Source organism: Haliotis rubra, unplaced genomic scaffold, assembly GCF_003918875.1.
Source record: "Haliotis rubra isolate DU_JTF1 unplaced genomic scaffold, ASM391887v1 Scf655, whole genome shotgun sequence".
NCBI lineage: Eukaryota > Metazoa > Mollusca > Gastropoda > Lepetellida > Haliotidae > Haliotis > Haliotis rubra.
Window position 1 is genome coordinate 404,257 of NW_025767363.1, and position 25,732 is coordinate 429,988.

The 25,732-nt window shown below is 38.5% G+C and overlaps 1 protein-coding gene and 1 long non-coding RNA gene across 3 annotated transcripts in view; one reads left to right on the top strand and one right to left on the bottom strand.

Moving 5' to 3' along the window:
* Positions 1–25,732, top strand: part of LOC124257273 (protein draper-like) — a 200,260-nt gene that overhangs the window by 93,829 nt on the left and 80,699 nt on the right. The window lies entirely within an intron of this gene.
* On the bottom strand, positions 5,014–15,455 carry LOC124257282. Of its 2 annotated transcripts, none has more exons than XR_006893226.1 (4): positions 15,435–15,455; positions 6,984–7,095; positions 6,736–6,800; positions 5,014–5,447 (listed from the first exon to the last, which is right to left on the bottom strand). It is a non-coding gene; the product is annotated as an uncharacterized LOC124257282 (long non-coding RNA). The 2 variants fall into 2 exon arrangements; XR_006893227.1 differs by lacking the exon at positions 6,736–6,800 and adding an exon at positions 6,866–6,930.

Below are 25,732 nucleotides of genomic sequence, written 5' to 3' on the forward strand. Positions count from 1 at the left end.
CAGGTTTCTTTACATGTGGCATTTTGTAACATCACACAGTGATATTTAGGTAGATATAATACTAATCTATGGAATTAAACACAAATCTGGACACATGTGTGAGGTTTAAGGTGTTTTTGAGAGTCCGGGCCAACCGGACTGAACGATGTGATACAGTGTCTTTGGTGAGATTATGTAGAAAAGAGAGCTTCACTTTCAGCAACGTTTTTGCTTCACATACTACGCTTTGAGACTCTGTGAAGTGATATTTAGGTAGATCTAGCACCAATCTATGGATATAAACACATTTCAAAATACATGTGTGAGGTTTAAGCTGTTTCTGACAGCCCGGACCAAGTCGGGCCGAACGGCGACTAAACACTTTTGATTGAGGCTATGTTGTGTTTGGGGAGAGAAAAGGGCTTCACTTTACCGAACCAGTTATCTTTACATGTGGCATTTTGTAACATCACACAGTGATATTTAGGTAGATATAATACTAATCTATGGAATTAAACACAAATCAGGATATATGTGTGAGGTTTAAGGTATGTTTGAGAGCCCGGGGCAAGCCGGACCGAAAGCATGTTATACTATGTGGTTGTTGAGAATGTATAGAAAATAGGGCTTCACTTTAAGCAACGTGTTTGTTTCAAATACTACGCTTTGAGACTCTATAAAGACGTACTTAGGTAGATATAACTCTGTTCTAGAGATATAGACAGACATCAGGATACATGTGTGAGGTTAAAGGTGTTTTTGACAGCACGGGCCAAGTCGGGCTGAACAGCGACTAAACACTTTTGATTGAGGCTATGTTGTGAATGGAGAGAGAAAAGGGCTTCACTTTAACGGAGCAGGTTTCTTTACATGTGGCATTTTGTAACATCACACAGTGATATTTAGGTATATATAATACTAATCTATGGAATGAAACACAAATCAGGACACATGTGTGAGGTTTAAGGTGTTTTTGAGAGTCCGGGCCAACCGGACCGAGCGCTGTGATACAGTGTATTTGGTGAGAATATGTAGAAAAGAGAGTTTCACTTTCAGCAACGTTTTTGCTTCACATACTACGCTTTGAGACTCTGTGAAGTGATATTTAGGTAGATCTAACACTAATCTATGGATATAAACACATTTCAAAATACATGTGTGAGGTTTAAGCTGTTTCTGACAGCCCGGACCAAGTCGGGCCGAACGGCGACTAAACACTTTTGATTGAGGCTATGTTGTGTTTGGGGAGAGAAAAGGGCTTCACTTTACCGAACCAGTTATCTTTACATGTGGCATTTTGTAACATCACACAGTGATATTTAGGTAGATATAATACTAATCTATGGAATTAAACACAAATCAGGATATATGTGTGGGGTTAAGAATGTTTTTGAGAGCCCGAGCGAAGCCGGACCGAAAGCGTGACTGTGATACTGTGTGGTTGTTGAGAATGTATAGAAAATAGGGCTTCACTTTAAGCAACGTGTTTGTTTCAAATACTACGCTTTGAGACTCTGTAAAGACGTACTTAGGTAGATATAACTCTATTCTAGAGATATAGACAGAAATCAGTATACATGTGTGAGGTTGAAGCTGTTTCTGACAGCCCGGACCAAGTCGGGCTGAACAGCGACTTAACACTTTTGATTGAGGCTATGTTGTGTTTGGGGAGAGAAAAGGGCTTAACTTTACCGAACCAGTTATCTTTACATGTGGCATTTTGTAACATCACACATTGATATTTAAGTAGATATAATACTAATCTATGGAATTAAACACAAATCAGGATACATTTGTTTGGTGAAAGATGTTTTTGAGAGCCCGAGACAAGGCTGACCGAACGCTTGTGATACAGTGTCTTTGTTGAGAATATGTAGAAAAGAGAGCTTCACTTTCAGCAACGTTTTTGCTTCAAATACTACGCTTTGAGACTCTGTCAAGTGGTATGTAGGTACATATATTACTAATCTATGGATATAAACACATTTCAAGATACACGTGTGAGGTTTAGGTTGTTTTGACAGCACGGGCCAAGTCGGGCTGAACAGAGACTAAACACTTTTGATTGCGGATTTTGTTTTCCGAGGACTTTTTCCCCCTAAATTGTTGGGAATGGAAAGAGAAAGGGGCTTCACTTTTACTTTACTTGATGAAGTGGTATTTAGGTAGATATAATACCATTTTGTGTTTCATGTGTATTAGTAAATATAAGCATATGCATACGCGCTGGCTATCTGATTTGGACTGGTATTGTTTACAATGAAAACACATAAGAATTTTTGTGTTTGTGAATGCATACTTTGTTTGATCCTTAATAACATATAACAAAATGTTGTGATTTCAAATATTTCTTTTAATTTACATAATCATGACATATTTGCCCATTGACACTCGCCGACATCCACGTCTCTTTAACATAAACATCCTGTGCTCATTCAGCATGAGACAATAAAGGTTAATTAGGGAACCCCAATATCTTAATTAAGGAAAGAAAAGCAGTCAAAACACTGTCACTTCCTGCCCAGGACCCCAGGATGTCACACGCTAAGAGAAGTAAGCAACCTTCCCTCATTGACATATCAAGGAAAACACATAACAACAAGACGGTGTCTTTTCTACAGGAATCTCGGTATGTAGTCATTGTTGTTGTTTGTTTTTTTTCACCATTAACTATATATTTTCAATCAAACTATGCATTTGTGAAGGCAGGAAAAGTATCGACCCAAATGTGCAGGTTTCGTTTTAATATTCTGCAATCCATTTTTAGTATTAGCCGGTGGCCCGGCCCGGCCCGACTTTTCTTGGCCCGACTTTTAGGCCATCCCCCTAGAGGGTCAGTTTATCCAGATAGTGAGGTTGGATAAGTTCCTATTCTATGGTTTATGCCAACACAGTGACACTATGAAAAGTATGGGGTATTTCGATACTTTTTTCCATGTGTATGGTTGCTATATTTCACAATAAACTTCGTGCGTCTGTTGTGATACAGTCCATGTCAGGTTGACCTGTCGTATCTGCTCACTGTACTGATAGTGACGTGTGACTGTTATCTGTCGTACAAACAAGTCATTGTTAAATACACGAGGCTACGTTTCAGTCGACATGTCTTGGGCATACATTATTGGAGTTTGTGTCATAAAATGAATAAGTTTCTATTTCCTCGGTCAGCGTTCATTGGCCACCATCAACGTCCCTGTAAATTGTACAATGTCTCTCTCTAGACAGGGGATCGAACCACCGACCATGTTCTCTCCTTACAGCCGCTCTATCCACTGGGTCCAGTGGCGATGTGCTCGTTGATTGGGTGGACAAGATGGGCGACATGCTTGATGGTCCATCATCATTACCACAGGTACATTGCCCGTATGCGCAGACTTTTCTTCTCAAATATTAACTGACGTCATACTATAATATTATATTATTTACTGACATCACACTACACTACTGTATTATTATAGACAATAATACTTCACCACCATATTAATTATAGACAATAATACTACACACTACGATAACACTGACATCAGTCTGTATATAAAGACAAGTTACTTAGATGAACTCAAGATCTAACATCGCCTACCAGTTACTGTTACGGTACAGGCATACCCTGCACTCACACAGCAAAGATAACATGGCCATTGTTGTCAGGTAATAAACAGCTGCTCCGACTGCTGCAAGCTGTACCAAGCTACAGGTGCAAAAGGTTGAAGATAAATATCAACACGATAACACAGAGAACATCCCCCTGACTTGAAGTATGCAGGTCTTCACTAATCTGTGGGCCTGTAATATTTAGAAGGTACCTACTGTCGTGGAGGTAAGTGAGAAAACTTCAGCACGATACAGTTACATAGTGAAGATCATATACAGTGTTTTTCGGATATACTAAATGACATGGAGGACAAAACAACTCCTGAGTCCTCTGCAATAACATATTCGTAAACCATGGTTGTGTGTATGGTACATGACGGGAGAGAAGTGATATGAGATCACGTGACGCCTACTGTCCGTGAGACCCGAGCGGTTGTGATATAGAAAATGTGACTCAGTGTAACCGGTTTTTTTTGTAAGGAGCAATTACTGTTCCTTTGAAATGATGTAAGCGACGGTCTACTTTCTACTTCCGGTCTTGTTGCCGACACAATATGTGCTAAAAGGATATGGCATTACAAATAGTTTTGTGTTATAATCACCTGATCTTAACGAATGCAAGCTGCAAGTAAGTAAATTGTAGCCATTTGATTTTTACAATACTCTACCGCTTACTGGAGCTGTATGACCTCGGGTGGATTTATTGGACCTACAAACCCCGAGGTTCCATGAATGTGTAGGATTTGGCGACCCTCTAGAGAATGACTGAGACTCCAATGGTTGAGAAAACATCCAAGGATCTGCGACCTTCTAAAAACAGATACTCTCCTAAGGGTCGACAATCTCTTATAGAATCCGGCGCATCATCAACTCATCATGTACTGAAGAAATATTTCTGTTTATACTAACTCTCTTGGATACACCTCCTTTTAAACGACAGAAGAAAGTTATCACATTTACAGCATAAATATAAAAAAAAGCTGGTACAGGGTTGAACCCAAGGAGAAAACTCAATATAGTCCCGATAAAAACACAGCTGTACGAAACTTGCACTTTTCAAAACGTAAAAAGCGTTATTGTGGTCCAAATGCATGTGCATGAATGTGGCATACATGTTGGACAGTGCACGCATACAGTAAAAAATCATCTTGAATATGCCAAGACATACGCAAGCGCGACGAGCAAGGGCGACCGGTATGGCCAATGTTGGGGCTTCACAATGTCAGCTGGCAAGAACCTTTTACTGCAGCCAGGTCACCAACAGCAAACTAATACCAGCAAACAGGCCAGACCCAAGACCGCCCAGGATCGGGAAGGCCAATAATCACAACACCGACAAATAGTACCTCGTAAAAGCGCTTTAAAGTACAACAAACATATTTTTTATGGAATAATTTATTAACATTTGTTAATATGATAAATATGATCTTTTAAATACAATATCATTGAACTTAATAACAGTTAAAACGTTATTTGACCAAGTCAGTGCGCCGGAACATCGTTTATTCACTGCTGACGTGTGTCTAGTGACGGGTGACGGTGTAGTATTGAACATACTTTGACAAAAAAACTGTCAATTTGGGGGAAGGTCAACTGTTAAAAGTTGGGAAATCAAAATGTCAGCTATCCCACGAATAGATGTAGAAATGTTTCTGTCAAGAAACTCAACAAGTTTTGAAGATAAAACAATATTTTTATTTTGTGGAAGGCGTGTTACAGTCACGTCATTGGTCCCAGTGGTGTACAGCAGTTCAAAGAAGGGTAAATCTAATAGGAATCCGAGTCAATGGGAAGAATATGTCTCTTTGGAGCAGATGGTCGACTGACAGAAGAGTCATTGGAGATGTTGAAGTGGAATACGCCACAACAAAATGGACCTGGAAATAGTACAGAATGAAGATTTACGGCATGCGACAAAGACTGTGACGTCATGGTGGCAGTCTGAGTCAGAAGATGAGTGGTTAGAGTGGTGGAGTTACAAGGGTTTGACAACAATTTATTAATGAACAATTAGTAACAGATTATTGATTGAACATTTTTGTGTCCGGAAATTTACAAAATTTGATGTGATGGTACACCAGGTGACTGCACAGGACGTTGGAGAGGGTCTGGGGTTAGCCCAATGGCGGCCATGTTTGTTTACAAACAATGCAAGCGATTATTTTTTTTCTTTTGTAATGTTATTTATTTTAAAAAGACTACTATTTACAACGCAAGTTAAATGCAAAATAATGCCTAATAAAAAGAGTATTCCTTCGTCTTTATGTTTTCTTTTTTAAATCTCGGAAATGTATGAGTACAGCACGTTCTATTTATCAATGAAACGGTAAAAGTTGTCAATGAACTTGGACCATGAAAAGTAGAATGAAGATTTTTGAATGATAATCCAAGTTTTTATTGATATACAATTTCTTGTATTCTGTGAAGGAGACGTTTCGACAAGCAAGTGATAACGACATTAGAATCTATGTCGAAACATCGCCTTCACAGAATAAAATAAGTTGTATATCCATAAAAATTGTCATCATTCTTCATCAGCTCAACTTCTAAAATGCCCACCAAAGAAGTCATGAAAAGTTGTTCCATCAACCAATCATATTTCTTCTCTGCTTAGCCGACCAATCAACTTTGAGAATCATGTGCGGTTATCACAAAAATAATCACCTGTTTACCCTTGCCCGTATGGGTAATAAAGCATGTTATTTTCGATTGTTGAAAAAGATCAATGAAAAATTGGCTATTTCTACTTCTATTCTATTTGAACTAATCACTTGTAAGAAGTTATGGTTATATGACCTCTTCTTTGAGTGGCATTACGAAGCTGGTATCCATAAAAATCTATCCATAAAAATTCGTTCCTGTTCGATTCTATGATGGCCATCTGCGCGCTTTGTGTAATCTAAAAAGATTGATACTACACATGCTAAAATAGGTTCATTTAAAGACGAGTCACAAACACTGTGTAACATGACATTTAATACAGAACCTTATTCTTAGATATCTCCCAACTGATATCACCTGCCACACACCCTCACCTTGGTATCCCCACACGTCTACGGCAACACATCCCCATCGCAACCAGCCTGTCACACACCCTCACCTTGGCATCCCCACACGTCTACGGCAACAGATCCCCACCGCCACCAGACTGCCACACACCCTCACCTTGGCATCCCCACACGTCTACGGCAACACATCCCCACCGCCACCAGACTGCCACACACCCTCACCTTGACATCCCCACACGTTTACGGCAACACATCCCCATCGCCACCAGACTGCCACAAACCCTCACCTTGGCATCCCCATACGTCTACGGCAACACATCCCCACCGCCACAAGACTGCCACACACCCTCACCTTGGCATCCCCACACGTTTACGGCAACACATCCCCACCGCCACACACCTCACCTTGGCATCCCCACACGTTTACGGCAACACACCGCCACCGCCACCAGACTGCCAACCACCACAAACAGTATCGTCGTAGACAGAGTGGCTACTTGAACACCAAAGACGACCCCTGTAAATACAAAGAAAATAGAGTATTATATGATCATGCAACTGAAGTGATTACAGTTAGACCACTGGTTAACAGTGATGCAATGCTAAAGTTACCTTGGTTACAGTGTTCCAGTCTCAGACATTCCTCCAAGGAACAGTTGGATGTGCAGGTTGAGTCACATATTCGTCCAGTCAGGTGGCAACCTTTGGAGCAGGCGCCAGTCTTCTGATCACAGACAAAAACCAAGACAGACGTTACACGTGAGATGACAGCGTCCTCCATAGAAGCCACGTGCACATCCATCTGTACACGACCCGCCGTATAACTGACACTTGGAGTTTCTACAGTTAGAACTACACGGAGAAGATCACTGTCGGCCATACCATCCCTTGTCACACCCGTGGATACACTCCCCACTGTCTCTGTGACAGTCACGTACTCCAGTGTGTGGCGCCAGTAGAGGTTTGTCAGTAGAAAGGTTGGTGTCTGGTCCACACTTTTCACTGCACGTCTTGTCACAGAACACCCCCTGTGCATCCATGTTCACAGGATCCCAGGCCGTGATCACAGGTATACCCATAGTTTGGACCAAAGTAGCCAGGGTGACACTGTCACACACTCCAGTGATCCTGTCGCAGGACTTACATCGACTCGATCACGCCTTACAGTCAGTCCCGTAGTAGGAGTCCAGCTGACAATCACAACCACCTGGACATGCTGTACAGCTACCTCCTGGACTGACACATGGTGTGTTGCACCGAGGGCCTTGATATCCTGGCACACAACCATCAGTACAATCACCTGTGCAAGAGACTGACAACCGACAAGAGTGGTTTCTGCAGGTCTTTCTGCACACTGAACTGCACATCTGATCCAAATACCCGGTGTCACAGTCTGTGAGGCAATATCCAGTTCTGTCAGTTGGACAATGGTTTCTTGTATTTAGCAATGAAGCTCATGCAGTTTATAGTGCCTTATCTGTTGATAAGAGTTCTGGCAATCGGGTTGGTAAGACTGCAGTTTTAAGGCTCATGAAGTGGTCGCTGAAGCTGATAGGTGATGGTTTGACAGGGATGAAGGCAGGACAACTTAGGAATAGTCAGCAGCCCTGGCTTGACCACAGATCGGGCATCAAGAATAGAAATTTAAAGTGATACCCCAACGTCTTGTTCAACGTCTGATACAGTCAGTGGGGAGGAGAGCCGAGGTTGTTATTGCAGTTGGTGGGAGCCAAATATTGACATTGTGTTCGGTTTGTCTATACGTCAGTGATTTCTTGAGGATTGTATGCCATAATTTTGAAAATTACCGCACTTGTTCACAACATACGTCCATAGTCCAAATAAGCGATGGACGCTCTCACAGTGATTATAAAGTGAATGTCATGTGGGAAGAAATGACCGCATACATAGTCACCCCAGCAAACACACTGTTCTATACACGTGGAACAGTGGCAACAAGTTCATTACAAATACTGTAGAAGCTACTCTCGGGGAAATCCTGACTCATTCATCACGTGCCTGTGACTAGGTGCCTGTCTATTGTTACTGTCCGCCTCACTATCTGCCATTGACTTTGTAACGTTGTTAAGTTGTACCAGTCAGCAGCAACCACTGTTTCTGTACTTCTGTCCCCCTCAACTATGAAAAGAAGTGTAAGTAGTTTCACAACTTTTTGTACTGTGTATTTCCATGCAATGAACTCTTGTTTACATTTTGATTGATGCTATCTCCTGGTCGAAAAATCTAATATGCCGTCCCGATGGTTATTAAACTTTCTAAGCTTCTGCGGTTTCAATCCTATCAAAATGTTCGTTTATCGATCTTTGAAAGTGCAAAATGTTTATGAACTATTTCACATCATTTCATTTTTGTAGATTACCCCAAATGAGTTAACGTTAACCAATTCTTAAAACCCTGGTTGTACGGAGTAATATCAATTGTTGACGTGAGAGCACGTGCACGCTTCAATTTCTTGTTACACCAGCGTCGGTGTCGGTGTCAGTGTTTGTGCTATGTGTGGTTTTTTTAGCGGAGCAGCCAGTATAATTGGATTAGTAATATACGGACCAACTATTAAAAGAAATGTAAGTGGTTTTACAACTTCTTGTACCATGTATGTCTCATAGTTTGTGCATAGCGAGCAACAATCATACCAGCACTCAAGAATGCAGATACATATATTGATATCAAATAATATATAGCGAATTATGAATATCACTGATATGATTGAAAGAGGTATGTAACATCAATGTAAACTTATCACTACCACACAAATCTATGTTTTTATATTTCGCGAGCCGGTATACATGTACGAGATCTACTCTCCAGTGTCTAACATATATGCCCGCCACAGGGCGAGACACATGCTTTCCGTGCAAGTATAAAGTTAACACGTTGGTGCTTGAGTGCGTTAGTCCTTGGTCCAGGTCAGCTAGTGCAGAAGTTACAAATAGCAATATGCATATTATTTTCTTTTTTGTGTTGTAACAGTATATTTCAAAGAATATCCCTACACAGGGGCCTTAATACCCAGTCTGTATATAAAACTAATCGTTGACGGCATCACTGGTTTCAGTAATGATGGCATCTGGACTTTTATGATAACTCTCTTTTATGTTAGTTCTAATTATCCACGGGTAACCAGGGCCTTTCTTCAGTGGTTAAAGTACATGGCAACCTTGGATATGTCTTTGTTTTTACTCTTTTATCTTCCTTGTTATTTGAAAATTGAAAATTCTCTCAATTCTCTCAGTGGGTACAATGTCTTTCTATATTTTCTACTCGATTGTTTCAGATCATATAACTTATGGCTATAGATAACAAAATTAAGGTGGTATCGGCCAATTGCAGAGTGTTAGCAGAGAAGCGAAAACGTAAAGAAGTCTTGAGATTATATAGAGAAAAACAATTTTCTATGGTTTGCCTGCAAGATATTCATATTTCTTAAGATGACGAGAATAAGATGAGAAACGAATGGGGACTAGAATGCGTTATTGCTCCATTTAAATCAACCTCCAGAGGGGTCGCTATCCTATTTAGTAATAGTTTTGAACATACAATACACAAGGTTTGTAAAGACGAAAATGGAAATTTTGTTATATTAGACACCACTACTGACGGCATAAGGATGACTTAAACAAATGTATACGGGCCCAATTCCGATATCCCTCTGTTTTCTACATCTTTATTTAAGAAAATAGTAGACATGGGCAATGATTCTATCGCAATATGCGGCGACTAGAATCTTATACTTGATCCATCAATAGATCTTGAAAATAATAAGCACACTAACAATCCTCAGGCCCGTAACACAGTATTAGACAAAATTGAAGAACTGAATCTTATGGATGTTTGGAGAGAACTAAACCCAGATTTGAAGAAAAAAACGTGGTGGAAAAGAAATCCACAACAACAGGCTAGACTGGACATTTTCTTAATTACAGAAAACCTATTTAACATTACTTTAAAAGCCACGATCCAACCGGGCTATAAATCAGAGCATTCCGCTATTACGATTTCGTTGTCTACATCTAAAATCAAAGAAAAGGGCCGTGGATATCGGAAATTGAACACCTCTTTATAACGAAACGAAGATTACATTAAAGTAGTGTCAGACTTATTGGAGGAAACAAAACTTGAATACGCAGACACTAAATACACAGAGATAAAAGATATAAAGGATGGAAATCTTAATCTCACAATCAGTGATCAACTGTTTTTAGAAAGTCAGAGGAAAATCTATATCGTTTGCATCGTTCTTGAAGAAAGGCAGACAAAAAAATCTTAAGCGTTTAGAAGAGAATATTATCCTTTTAGAAGACGAAATGAGAAACGATTTTCAAAATGCCAGCGAATTGACCTTTGCTAAACTATCCGAGGCCAAAATAGAACTTGAAAAATTAAAAGAAGAAGAAATAAGAGGAATCCAAGTATGAAATAGAATCCAATGGCACGAAGAAGGCGAGAAACCAAATTACTTCTGTCATTTAGAAAATAGAAACTATACTAATAAACTCATTAACACAGTCGTAACCGATCATGGCAAAGAAATAACTGATGGACAAGAAATAATTAAAGAACAGAATTTTTTTTGCGAAAATCTATATAAAGCGGCAGGTAAAGTAAGCCTAGAAAGCACAAGGTTATTTAACGATCTTGTTACACCATGTTAGATATAGATTTCTCCCACGAATTAGATGCAGACTTAACCATAAACGAAATTGCTGTTGCCATAAAGTCAATGAAAAATAATAAGAGTCCCGGCCTAGACGGTTTTCCTATAGAATTATTTTTTTTGAAAGATATCAAAACATGGGCTCACCGTTATATTAAGGAAATATTCAATAACAATTTTCTTAGTACAACAATGAATAGAGGAGTGATCACTTGTATCCCTAAATTAAACAAAGACCGAAGATTCCTTAAGAACTGGCGACCTATTTCTCTCTTAAACGTCCTGTACAAAATCGTAAGCACTTGCATCACAAACCGGCTGAAAAAGACATTAAATCGTTTCATCAATGCAAATCAAATGGGTTTTATTCCAGGACGATGCATATCCGATAACATAAGACTTATCTACGATATTATGTTTGAAACTAAGAGATTAAACAAAAAAACTTTATTAATACTGATAGATTTTGAAAACGCATTTGACACGGTTTCTAAAGAGTTTATTATGATGGTCCTGAATAAATTCGGCTTTGGGAACAAATTACAGAAATGGGTTAGTATCCTAATGTCGAACGCAACTGCTTGTATTGTACAAAATGGACATTTATCTACTTTCTTCCAAAACGAAAGAGGTTGCAGACAAGGATACCCAATTTCACCGTACTTGTTTTTGTTCGTCGCAGAAATACTAGGGACTATGATTCGTAACAATGTCGAAATAAAAGGTGTCACCTTAAATGATATCGAATACGTTTTAGGTCAAAATGCTGATGATACTGAATTATTTTTAGATGGATCAGAGACCTCTCTTAAGGAAGCAATAGACACTCTATCAGGGTTTTATAAAATGTCTGGACTGAAAATAAACGTTGATAAAACTAAGACAGTATGGCTTGGATCACTCGCTGGAAGAAAGATAAAACTAAGGCAGTATGACTTGAATCACTCGCTGGAAGTAAGATAAAACTAAGGCAGTATGGCTTGGATCACTTGCTGGAAGTAAGATAAAACTAAGGCAGTATGACTTGGATCACTCGCTGGAAGTAAGATAAAACTAAGGCAGTATGGCTTGGATCACTCGCTGGAAGTAAGATAAAACTAAGGCAGTATCGCTTGGATCACTTGCTGGAAGTAAGATAAAACTAAGGCAGTATGACTTGGATCACTCGCTGGAAGTAAGATAAAACTAAGGCAGTATGGCTTGGATCACTCGCTGGAAGTAAGATAAAACTAACCCTCGACCTTAATCTAGATTGGCATGTAGGAAACTTTGACGTATTGGGAATCACACTGAACGCTTCTTTACAAAACCTGTGGGTTATCAACACTAGAAAAAGACTAGACAGCATCAAAAGAACTATTTCAAAATGGCGTAAACGTAATTTGACTTTGATCGGTAAAATTCCCGTAATTAAAACGTTGGCCGTATCAACCATAGTTCATATCTTTACCTCCCTTCCAAACCCATCTCCCGATTTTAACGTAGAATTGAACACTTACTTTTTCAAGTTTATATGGAACAACAAAAAAGACAATTTAAAACGAATCAATCTTATGCGGAATTATGAAGATGAAGGACTAAGAATGATTGATATTAAAACATTCAATGAATCGCTAAAACTTTCATGTCTAAAAAGATACATTACTAAACAGAAACAATATGCACTCTCTGGTTTTCGGTTAGACTATATCTTCCATTTCGGTGCAAATATCCCGGTTTACTTGAAAATAAAAAAACCTTCTGGAATGATGTTCCAAAGGCGTGGAGTAAATATGTAAAGATCCATTCAGTTAATACTGATGATATCAACGACATTTTAATGCAACCGCTGTGGTTAAACCACCACTTTCGTGACTCAAACTTCATTATAAAAAACTGGTTTAACAAAGGTATAGTTTATGTAAAAGATATCTGTGATGAAAACGGATTAAGTCCATTCATAAACCTAAAAGCATCATCCAATATAAACTGACTGACTGAGTTTAGTTTTACGCCGCTTTTAGCAATATTCCAGCAATATCACGGCGGGGGACACCAGAAATGGGCTTTACACATTGTGCCCATGTGGGGATTCGAACCCGGGCCTTCGGCGTGACGAGCCAACGCTTTAACCACTAGGCTACCCCACCGCCCTTCAATATAAAGGGTACCATACTTGATTACAATCGCTTAGTACTTAACATCCCAAAGGTATGGAGAACAAGACTGCAAAATGTTAAAATAGACTTTTTGCACCTTAAAACTGTCTGCCCTTGGATCGATATTAATAATCATTGTAAAGGATCAAGACTTCTTTATGATAAACTAATTTCAGCTACCAGCTTCCCGAACGTTTGAAATAAATAGGAAAGAGAAGTTGATACATCTATTGACAGGAAATGCATCTTTTCACGATATAGAAAAGCCATAAGTGATACAAAACTATTAGAATTTCAATACAATTTTTTGCATAGAATAATTTATACCAAAAAAGAACTGCTAAAGATGAAACTGGTTGATTCCGATGTGTGCCCTTTCTGTGGGACAGAAGGCGAAAATATCGACCATGTGTATACAAAATGTCCATATGTCAAATCCTTCTGGGACGATTTTAACAACTATGTTAATATAATATTCGGAAAACATATTGAAATAACAAACAATGACATTCTGTTTTCTTCCCGTGTTGACAGTTTACTTACTCATATGATCATTCTAGCCAAACGACATACATTTGTTATGAACAGCAAAGGGTTTAAACCATGTATTAATTCTTTGAAAGTTACCCTAAAAGACGTCTTCACAGTAGAAAAATACATTGCTATGAAACATGATAGAATCAGTCTATTCAACAGAAAATGGAATGTACTACAAAAGATGCCTTAACTCTTTTGTCCATATATTAGTGGTCTCCTCTATAGCCGTTTGTATATTTGAATGTATGTCAGCTGTTACTACCAATGTCAACGTTTATCTTGATACAAGTGCCGACTTATCAGCTGGAGGTTTCTCTGTTCTGTTTGATACTGTATCTTATTTTGAGTGTACTTAATCATGTAACTCACTGAGTGTAATAAAGAAATGTGTAAAAAGAACCATTATCTTTTAAAGTTTCATTAAGTTACCTCCAGAGGAGTGCAAAAAGGATCTGTACCCAGTTCGAAGAATTTTAAGCAATACACTCCAGATCTTATATCAAACTGGGCTAAAATGTTATCATATGTCAAGCGTATCCAACAGGATATAGGATTGTATTATATTTCGCTCACCCAATCTGTACCTAGCATTGTATGGCTTAAAGAGAACGTAGAATTCGTTCTCATTGATCAGTTTAAGCAGTTATGGTGGCGCTCTCTATATAATGGATAAGCATTCACTATTTTAAGAACCATTTTGTTACAATTACCTTACCTTACCTGACATACACATTTAGACATAATACATGCGAATCTTTGTGAATAATGTGCATTATTGTATTACATCTAGTCTGTGAGTATGATATTTCAGGTCCAAGAAAATCCGTAAGTCTGACAGTTGAGTTCACGCTCCCGCATTACTTACATGGTTTATTTTCTTTACACTTGAATGCTGTACATTCAATGCTGTAATCGCATAAAGTCTTTGAACGGTATGTTTAAGTACACTGCATTTCTATTCATAGTCAGATATATCGGTTTGCTTACATAACATTGTACTGTGCAGCATATTTACCAGTGTTTGTATTATTGCATAGGACACGTTTGGATAGATAATGTCGCAGGGGCGAGTCATATCAAATGACAAGCTGCGGGTGTGTTTTGAGGTGACATTTATAGTATCAGTCACTGAATTGATCAGTTAATCAACCTGTAATAAGATATAACAAAGTATAATCTACAAAATCTATTTATGCAACACGCACAATTAAACATCACTAGTTTCTTATAAATTACTTATTATTATTTGATTAGTAATACATAAGGTTGTACTGGTATTGTTGTTACCACTGTATATATTATGAATGAGTGCGCGCCAAGCCCTAGTATTGTTAAAGCATGACTGCTATGTTAATACATACCTTAGCGTGGAAAGACTATAATATTTATGAGAATCGACCTTTTATGATCATACTTATTATCCATCATACTAAACAATGTATGTTTTGAGATCATGTACTATGACAGGTTAACAGCAAATGTGAAAGTGAAATGTTAATCTGTTACCTTCTTGTCCGTCTGCGCCGATTGAAAAAATAAATACACACATACTTATTGTATTTGTCATTTTACTTTTAATGCTTGCATGGATACACATTTAAAACTATACACACTGATACTATACACACATTTGAGAGAGAGAGAGAGAGAGAGAGAGAGCGAGAGAGAGAAAGAGAAAGGGGGGGAAGAAAGTGAGAGATTATTTTAGTATTGTATACACACATAGTAAAACTTAGAGAAATAGTGGATGGTGTACATACATGTAGTTGCTCAACCAGGAACATGAAGGTAGTACGTGTTATCTGCTGTCATACAGTCCATGTCAGCTTGACCTGTTTTATCTTCTCACTGTACTGGTTGTCACGTGTGTCGATCGTTATGGTCATGTAGAAACAGCTTGAAGTCTTACACAAAACATTGTAAATGAAATGGGGTGCATTTCAGTCGACATGTGTCTGGCATACATTATATATACATAATCAATCCCAGTGTTCTGTGTTAATTGCACATTTCTAGTTCCGGTCCGTCAGAATAAAATATATATTACTGAAACAGCTTTAGCTTTATTGGAAAACGGAATTCAATTGCTTTAAATATATACGCGTGGAAATTAATTAAGCAAAACCTGTATTTTCTTAGACAGAGCAAATTTACTTACTTGTTGTTAACATGCGCATAAAAAAACACTACGAATTTCATTTTTCTTGCACAGACTTAACTGTCAGTACCACTATACCTCGTATTCACGGAAATAAAGACTATTATTGTCTTGCAAGTCCAAATACTGACTTTCCAGCAGTATCTTGTGTTGGCCCCTTGCAGGTGAACAACTGAATCAAGACGCCTCCTTGGTCAATCTTGATCAGTACAGATTTGATTCGGAGGAATCCTGGTCCATTCCTAATGCAAGGCAGCAGTCAATTCGCCGACCGTTCTCACTCCATTATTTACTACAATACTACATTATGTACAGGGGTCACACTAAAACACACCACAATACTCCAGTACTACAGTACTACAATACTACAGTATTACAGTACCAGAGTACTACAATACTAGAATAATGTAATACTATAATACTACAATACTCCAGTACTACAGTACTACAATACTAAAATACTACAGTACTACAATACTACAGTAGTACAATACTACAGTACTACAATACTACAGTACTAGAGTACTACAATACTAGAATAATATAGTACTATAATACTACAATACTACAGTACTAAAGTACTACAATACTAGAATATTATAGTACTGCAATACTACAGTACTACAATACTATAATACTACAGTCCTACAATACTACAGTACTGCAATGCTACAATACTACAGTACTACAATGCTAGAGTACTACAGTACTACAATGCTAGAGTACTACAGTACTACAATACTACATTGTAATACTACAGTCCTTTAATACTACAATACTACAGTACTACCATACTATAATACTACAGTACTACAATACTACATTACAATACTACATTACAATACCACAGTACTACAATACTTCTGTAACAGGAGGATCCTATTTCGGGTCCCCATGTCCGCAGGATTCAGGGGTTTAAATTCACAATGACAGCCAAACACAAGATTTTGCAAACCAAATAAATTTATTTCAAACTCCACTAATACATATCGTAAAATCAACAATAAACAAAGTAAAATAAACAACAAAAATAATAATATCTCTAAGGATCCTTAGAAAAGTGAAAACCCTATTAAATATACCTATACTATTGCTAACTAACTTAATTCTCCAAAATAATGTTCCCTGCAAAATAAAAAAAAAATAGCTACCTAACATTATCTAACCAAAACTTTATTTCTTCTTTAAACTAAAATTAAAAGAACTTAAAACTCTGTTTGCCTAGTCTACAGAAACAATAGTGAATTCCTCCCTTTCTTGCCTCTGTAAGACCCCATAGTGCAGAGGAAAAATAATCTGCCCTTTATACCCCTAACCCATAACTCTTACCCAATAAAAATATGCTCTGAAAATTACCCAATAAATGCCTACAAAGAAAGGTTCAGTGGACTGATCCCTCTGCTCATGAGATGCTCATGCACTGGCCCATCCCATTGCATAACAATGGGGAAGAAGCATACTAGTCACATGTTCAGTGGGTCCTTACCCCTCAAGAGCTAAATGGTCCAGCCCACTGAAGCCTAAGCTTGGTGTATTATTTTAGCCCAGCCTATGCCTAACCCTGTCCGAACCCTAAAAAACAAGCCTAATTTCTTCTAAGAAAATAACCCTACCATTACATTCAAGTGCCGATGGTGGTCTGTCCTCGCCCGAAATCTCCTTCCACATGTTATGCATGAGAATAAATGAACAAATGCTGTGTGATACTTTTTCACATAGCGCCTCCGGGCCCTTGCTGAAGAAAATGCTCCAGCACTGCAAACATCACATGGTCGGGAGTCTCGGTCCCCTGCAAGCTCATCAAGCTCTGCTTGATTTACGCCAATATCTACAGTACTACAATACTACAATATTACAGTACTACAATACTACAGTACTACAATACTACAATATTACAGTACTACAGTACTACAATACTACAATACTACAGTACTACAATATTACAGTACTGCAATACTACAGCACTACAATACTACGATACTACAATATTACAGTACTACAATACTACAGTACTACAATACTACAACACTGCATTACTACAATACTGCAGCACTATAAATACTACAATATTACAGTACTACAATACTACAGTACTTAAGTACTGTCGGAAATGCTAGAAAAATGCTTTTTGACTTATATTTAAAATTCAGAGGTATTACAGGTACTTAAATAACAAATATCACTTCAAGAAACATCTACCTAATGTAGACCGAGAGAATAAATTGTGAGACATGCCCTAAAATGTGTTTTTACTGATGAAAATACCAAAAACTTAGAAAAATAAGGGGTAGTGGAACGTTATTTGATACAAACATTAATTGCCTGTGTTACGTCATCAGCATCCACGGTATCGACAGGTGAAATTGACAGCTGAGCACGCGCTCGGGCGAGGGGTCATCTCAATAGATATTTTCTGCAAAATGTTGAATATGTGTACGTATAGTATACGTATCGGTTATGTAAGGGATCATTTGTGTATGTGTGTTGGTTTTGAAATAAACATACGAATTACTGTACATTGGAAAGAGTCCAATCACTTGTGTTATCTTATCGATTGATTGTAGAAATGTGCAACGTTTCAATAAATGTTTTGCATGTCAACAGTATATTTCATTGAAAACATATGGATGTAATTCGGTAAGTTTAATCTAGTTGTGAACATTGACCAAAGATTTAACGAAGTCACTGGTGTAGCCTCTTTAGAATATGTATATTTTTCTTCTCATAAATTTTGTAGACCGCCCGTCTAAGCACTCCCTTGTCAAAGTTGTCAAGGATGGTTTTACGTCCCGGTCTTGCTTTTGAGACGGTCCCTGTCTTGTCTGATTTGTTTACAATATTGTAAACTTGTTGGTAAGACATACCAACAGCTCTACAAGTTCTGTAATAAACCATTTGTAAACTAATGAAAGGTTTACCTCTGTCTTTTTTAAGCAGAAAAACTTATAAACCTTTGCAACAATTGACTGCAAATCGTTGGCCATAGTGGCCATGACGGGAAACTTATTTATCAAGACTTAACATTTATAATAATATTTCTTCAATCAAGAAACGATAATTAAGTAAAGTAACACAAACATTGAATATTTATTTGTTTAAGAAAAACGTTAATTCATATTTTTACACCACCTATATTATTAGCATAAATGTAAAGACTATTTCAGATTTCTGTTGTTGAACTCTGAACAAATCTTAAGTTGCTGTTTTGATACCAAATTCTCTCCTGTAAACTGCCCTTTAAATGCATGGGAATGTTAAATCGATTGAAATAAAAATTAGGTAGACAATAGGCGAGTTGATATAGTGACAACATAGTACATTTCTCACCTTTATAAAGATACTAAGGCTAAAAAGCATTTTCCAGCATTTCCGACAGTACTATAGAAGCCTGTACTCAAGCATAATGTTACTTTGTTTGTTTTTCACGCCGCGCCTAGAAATAATCCAGCTATATGGCGATTTACTCCCACTTTGCCAGTAGTTATCCTGCCACAATTAACGAATATCGGATTTTATTACCCATACGGGCTAGGATACACAGGTGAGCATTTTTGTGATAATCGCACATGTGCTTTTCAGTGATTCTCAACGTTGATTGGTCAGCTAGGCAGAGAAGAAATATGATTGGTTGACGGAACTACTTTTCATGATCCAAGTTCATTGACAACTTTCATCGTTCCATTGCTAATTAGAACGTGCTGTACTCACCTTCCGAGATTTAAAAAAGAAAACATAAGGGTTAAAGAGTATGAATAATCTTTTTATTAGACGTCATTGTTTTGCAATAAAATTGCGTTATAAATAATAGTCTTTTTAAAATACATAACCTTAAAAAATCAACAAAAAACAATCGTTTGTTTGTAAACAAACATGGCAACACACATTATTTCAACTCGGGCATATTTCCCGTAATCACTCGTACCGAGTTGGTTATCCTCTAAATAATTAACACCCTAATTAGCAAGGTCAGGCCTGGCTGGTTATTGCTGAGCGTGGTGAGCCATGAACAGTGTTCACCACATGCAAAACAATTTTAATCAATAAGTGTTCACAATTAGAGGCTTCAGTTATCAATTTCTTATGCTGTCTCCCACATAGTGAGATTGTAAATATTTGTATTGTGTTTGCATTTGATTAAAATGACATTACATGACTATAAGTTATATATGTTTCATGTATTTATATGTAACTGAACTTATAACACTAATCATCTGCTTAAAATGATAAATATGTTGAAGATACATTACGTGACTATAAGTTATATCTGTATAATTTGTTTATTTTTGTATATCTGTAGCTTTATTTATAACATGAATTATATAGATTTGTTGTACATTTTGTAGAATAAAATACATTGGCAAAGTGTTGAACTGACGTGAGTTTTAATCCCGTACTAACCCATTACTAATTTAATCCCCTTTGTTGCACCATCAACTTTACTTAATTGCTTGACAATGAAACTGGCAAAGTGGGGGGACACCTAAATGGCAGCGCTCTGTAAATAATCGAGTCTGGACCGACAATCCAGTGGTCAACATCATGAGCATTGATCTCCGCAATTGGAATTCGATGACACGTGTCAACCAAGTCAGCGAGCCTGACCACCCGATCGTGAGTCGCTTCTTACGACAAGCATACTAACCTCTTACGACAAGCGTAGTAAACCGGATCTTCCCGGTTCTCACGCATACGATGACCAGTTACCTGTTACTTAAATGAAATGAATTATAACCTTGCCTACCAGTTAGTGCTATGGTACAGACATACCCTGCATTCACACATCAACGATAACATAGTCAGTGCTCTGTATCTACGCCACTCTCCCATCGTTGACATCCACTGCCTGTCTTACAGACCCGCTTTTCCAGGCAGTACAGATTTACCCGTCACACGGGACATATCTAGCTCACTAAGGTGCCTCTAATGTTTTGAAATACAGTACATGCTCTTCCTGCGTGTACAATATATCAATCGACGTATAACAGAATTTATTACCTGTTTGTATAACGTCTAGCGCTGTAGGGAAACCGTGAAGAGCCACCTCCTCGTGGTGGGTGCTGGGTAACGCTAAGCGCTCTTCAACCCCCCGTGTGGACCCGGGGGTATATTTGGTCCACCAACCTGTTTGCCGTGTGTCGGGGGAGGACGGGAGTCTGGTGGTTGAGGGCACTAGGACAGTGTTCCTTACTTCACCTAGACGGGTGGTAGAATTGGCTCGATTCTATCAATCGGCTGGTCACGCCGTGCCCTGCGCATGGAAACATTCGAATTTATATGAATGTACAATTATATAATGGTGATATTGAATGTTGTATTTCATAATTTTGTTATTATATCTATTTGCCTAGAGTCCTATGCCAGAAGGCGGTCGCTCATGGGCCAATCTGATGATAATGACCTCCAAATGATGTATGTCTCTAATTTCTTGTCTTGGGCCGAACCAGTCGGGAATGAAATTGGTAGACAAATGCACCTATTTGTGTCGTTTTCTCTGGAGTAAAACACCCCTGTATCCCTAGTGTCAGCATCTCGGATATCCGGTGCATATTGACACTGTCCTTGTTGACACTCCGTGGTGGGTGGAGAGCAGGGGTGCTGAATAATTTTCCTTTCACCATGCTACTCTAACAAGCTGGTTCAACTAGGAAATGAAGAAAAAAAGCGACGATTGGACGGACTAGATCGGCCTAATGAAACTAATTCATCAAATACTGACTCCTGGGCAAGATTTCTGGAAACTGAAGCTGAAAACTTTCTCCGAATGAAACTAAACCCGTTCGCCATTTCAAAGGCTATATCTGGCATCTTTGGAGAAGTTCAAAATGTTACGCGTCTCCGTAGTGGCTCGCTTCTTGTGGAGTGTGCATGGAGACAGCAATCTCTCAATCTGTTGTCTATCAAGACGTTTGCAAATATAGTGGTTGACAGAACTCTTGCCGTGGAATCATCCGCTCATCTGTCAGAGGAAGACATTGCTTTAGAATTACAGGATCAGGGCGTTTCAGCAGTGAAACGGTTCACCTTTAAGAAAGAGGGCATCCTTACCAAGACAAATACTTATCGTTTGACTTTTCTCGTTCGTAATTATTGTCCTCCTGAGGAGGGTACGTAAGTCCCAAAACATTTCAAGTCAATTTAAGTGTACCAGGTTTTTAATCGTAGTATTTCTGTGTTTTAAATGTGTGGCTAAATCTCAGCATCAACGCCAATGGCTGAAAGGATAGTGTAAGTCCAGATAGGGTCCATACAGGTAGCAAAAGTAATGTAAGTCCCCATGGGCCTTAGTATGGTGATCTACCTTCGGTTGTTGGCGATCTATAGCCCGTATTTTATATTGTATTGTCTTCTTTAATTGGAATATTTTAACTTTGCACTAGTTTTATATTTATAACTGTCATTTTCTAGTCTTTTTACTGTCCATCGTCGACAGGTTTTAATCTTCAAAATGTTTCTACTTTTTATTGTATGGCTTGTTTTCGTCACGATATGGCTGCAATATTGCCGATGTGACGTTAAATTTTAACTCACTCACTCACTCATTTTCTCGTTCGTCGCTTCCAAAATTGATTAAAGCGGGCTACTTTAATATGTCTATGGATGTATATGTACCCAGTTCACTCCGATGTTATAAATGTCAACATTTAGGACACGGCTCACAATCTTGCCGAAACTATGTAGCGTGTCATCGTTGTGGCGAACGCCATGACGGTTCAGAATGCAACAAGGATTACAGGTGCGCTAACTGTGATGGTGCACACGCTGCTTCTTCTACATCATGCCCTGTATGGCAGTTAGAATTCAAATTATACCTGGATGCCAAAAAAATGTTCAATCCGATCTCAACTCCTTTAAACATTATCTACGCTGCTGCAGTCACTCGCTCTGCGGCAGTGTCCTCTACTGCGTGTCAGACTGACTTGACTTGGGTCAAGTCAGCAAAACCTATCTCTTCAGCTTCAGCCACTAAAACTACTGCCACTGTCACTTAGTCTACGTCTGGTTCTCAGACTGATGTCATGCCAGGCCCTGTGCATGGATTTTGTGTACTTGCACAAAATTCTATTTGGAATTGTTTAAATTTTGGTCTTGGCGCCTTTTTCATGGAACATCATTTGACTTTGAAGTGTGTTTACATGAACTTTGCCTAGAGTCTTATGCCCAGAAGGCGGTGGCTCATTGGCCAATCTGGTGGAAGAATAAATCTTTTAATTTCTTCTGCTGGAGTATATCATCCGAGTATCCTTGGTGCTGCAAGTTGGAGACACGCTTGCTTTTAGCATTGTCTTTATGATACTCCATGGTGGGTGGGGAGCTCGGATGATGAATCTTTAAACACTATCCATGGCTTACGAAACCCCTCTTAAAAAAACCCCAAAAACTTCCTCTTGATACTGATCCTGATGATGATGACCATAGACGACCCAAATCAATTGATTACTGACAACGTTTCTTAGTGATGGAGACTCAAGATAATACAAGATTGAAGTTGAATCCTTGTGCGGTACAAAAAGGCATACAAGGCATAGCCGGTGATGTGAAAAAACATTAAACTTTTGCGTTCAGGGTCATTGCTCATTGAGAGCACCAATTGCAACAGGCAACTAACCTGATGAAATACACAATGCCATTTTTTAGAAAGTGGTCAAATGTAACATATATTATATTTGGGATTACACTTTCTTAGCAAAGTACAGATTCAAGCACTTTTTGGGGGGGTCGGGTCCCATGCAGGATTCGAACCCACACCCTCAGAGTCAGGCACCTAATCGCCAGCACACAAAGTCAGACGCCTAGACCGCTCAGCCACCGCGGCTTCCACAAAAATGGAAGTCGGGCAACTGGTAGTCTAGACTGTGGACTTTCACAGCAGAAGCTAACGCCATATTAACAGCTCTTGAATATATTAATAAACACCGTAAATATTAATAATACATAATCTTTTCCGATTCTCTTTCGTGTCTTCAGGCTATTAAACATCTTTCTTGTAAACATCCACTTTTGTTAGAAATTATTGAATTGTATAATGATCTTGCTACTGGCCAATGCGACATCGTCTTTTGTTGGTTACCCAGCCACGTTGGCATTTCTGGGAACACAATGGCCGATCTTGCTGCCAAGGCAGCACTCAACAAATCCGTGACAACACTTCTTATTCCATACTCTGATTACAAAGCTGCTATTAGATGTTATATCCTCGATCTGATGCAGAAGACGTGGGACACCCAAGTAGGTATTAATAAATTACATGAAATAAAACCCTATATTGGTTACACCTACTTGGGTTGTCAGTCCAGATTTGAAGAGGTCATTATACGACGATGTGGCATTGGCCACACTGGATACACTCACAAATACTTGTTAAAAGGTGAGGATCGTCCGTTTTGTATCCCTTGTGATGAGAGAGTCACGTCAAGCATGTCCAGCTTATCTGTGTTGAATTCTCCATCATAAGGGATAAATACTTCATTGTGAAAACAAACACTGTTAATTTTCATTTAGTTATTGGTTTTTTAAAAATTGATTTAATAGATGAATAATATGTTCTGTAGTTAGATGTATTTTAATGATTGGTAGTTTAGATTAGTAACTTAGATTGTTAGTGGCTGTACCCTCAAAGGGGTTAAAGTACGGTAAAATTACTGTCCTCCTGAGAGGGTACGTAAGTCCCGAAACATTTAAGGTCAGTCTCAACTAACCAGAATATTTTCGTGCTTTTAACTTATGGCTAAATTCGACTACAATCGCCAGCGGCTGAAGGGATGATATAAATCCAGCTAGATTCCATGCAGGTAGCAAACGTAATGTAAGTCCACATGGTTCCTAGTATGGTGATCTACCTTCAGTTGTTGGCGACCTATAGCCCGTGTTTTATACTGTAATGTCTTCTTTAATTGGAATGTTTTAGCTTTGCTCGCTAGTTTTATATTCATGTCTGTGATTCTCTAGTTTTTTTACTGTCCATCGTCGACAGGTTTTAATCTTCAAAATGTTTTCACTTTTTATTGCATAAATTGATTTCGTCACGATATGGCTGAGATATTGCCGATGTGACGTTAAATATTAACTCACTGACTCACTTACTCACTCTAGCGCTGTAGGCAAACCCTGACACAGCGAACGTAATCAGTGTACTGGGAGACGCTTGATGTCAGGGAAACATTGTATAATTCTCATAGCCCGACCGACTGTAATTAGGTCGCCGATGCGATACTAAAAACACTTATGCCGGCTCCAACTCAGGATAAACGACTGCTCATTACACTGCACTAGCTGTTAACATTCTTCGGTCTTACATTAATACAACAATAATAATAAATAACTTTTTAATGACCGTGGTGTCTAACTTTGTGACAGTAACATCTGATTCAATCTATGTTGTTGTTCTCTGCTGTTCAGCTTGCAGTGCAGTCTGTGTTATGGATTCACAATCTACAAGTTTGACGACAGATGATGTTTCGTATTTCCCGAATACCAAAGAAAACAGTATGGGTTTATTATTGTGTTATAGTTCGTGTTACACAGTTCTAGGTACCGCTACTCCAACCCTGCGAGTTGTACTAAGCTGCAGGTAATACAAAAGTCAAGGACGACTATAAATCAGGTCATAATAGAGGAAGGTGCACTGTTCAATCACATACCTGTGACT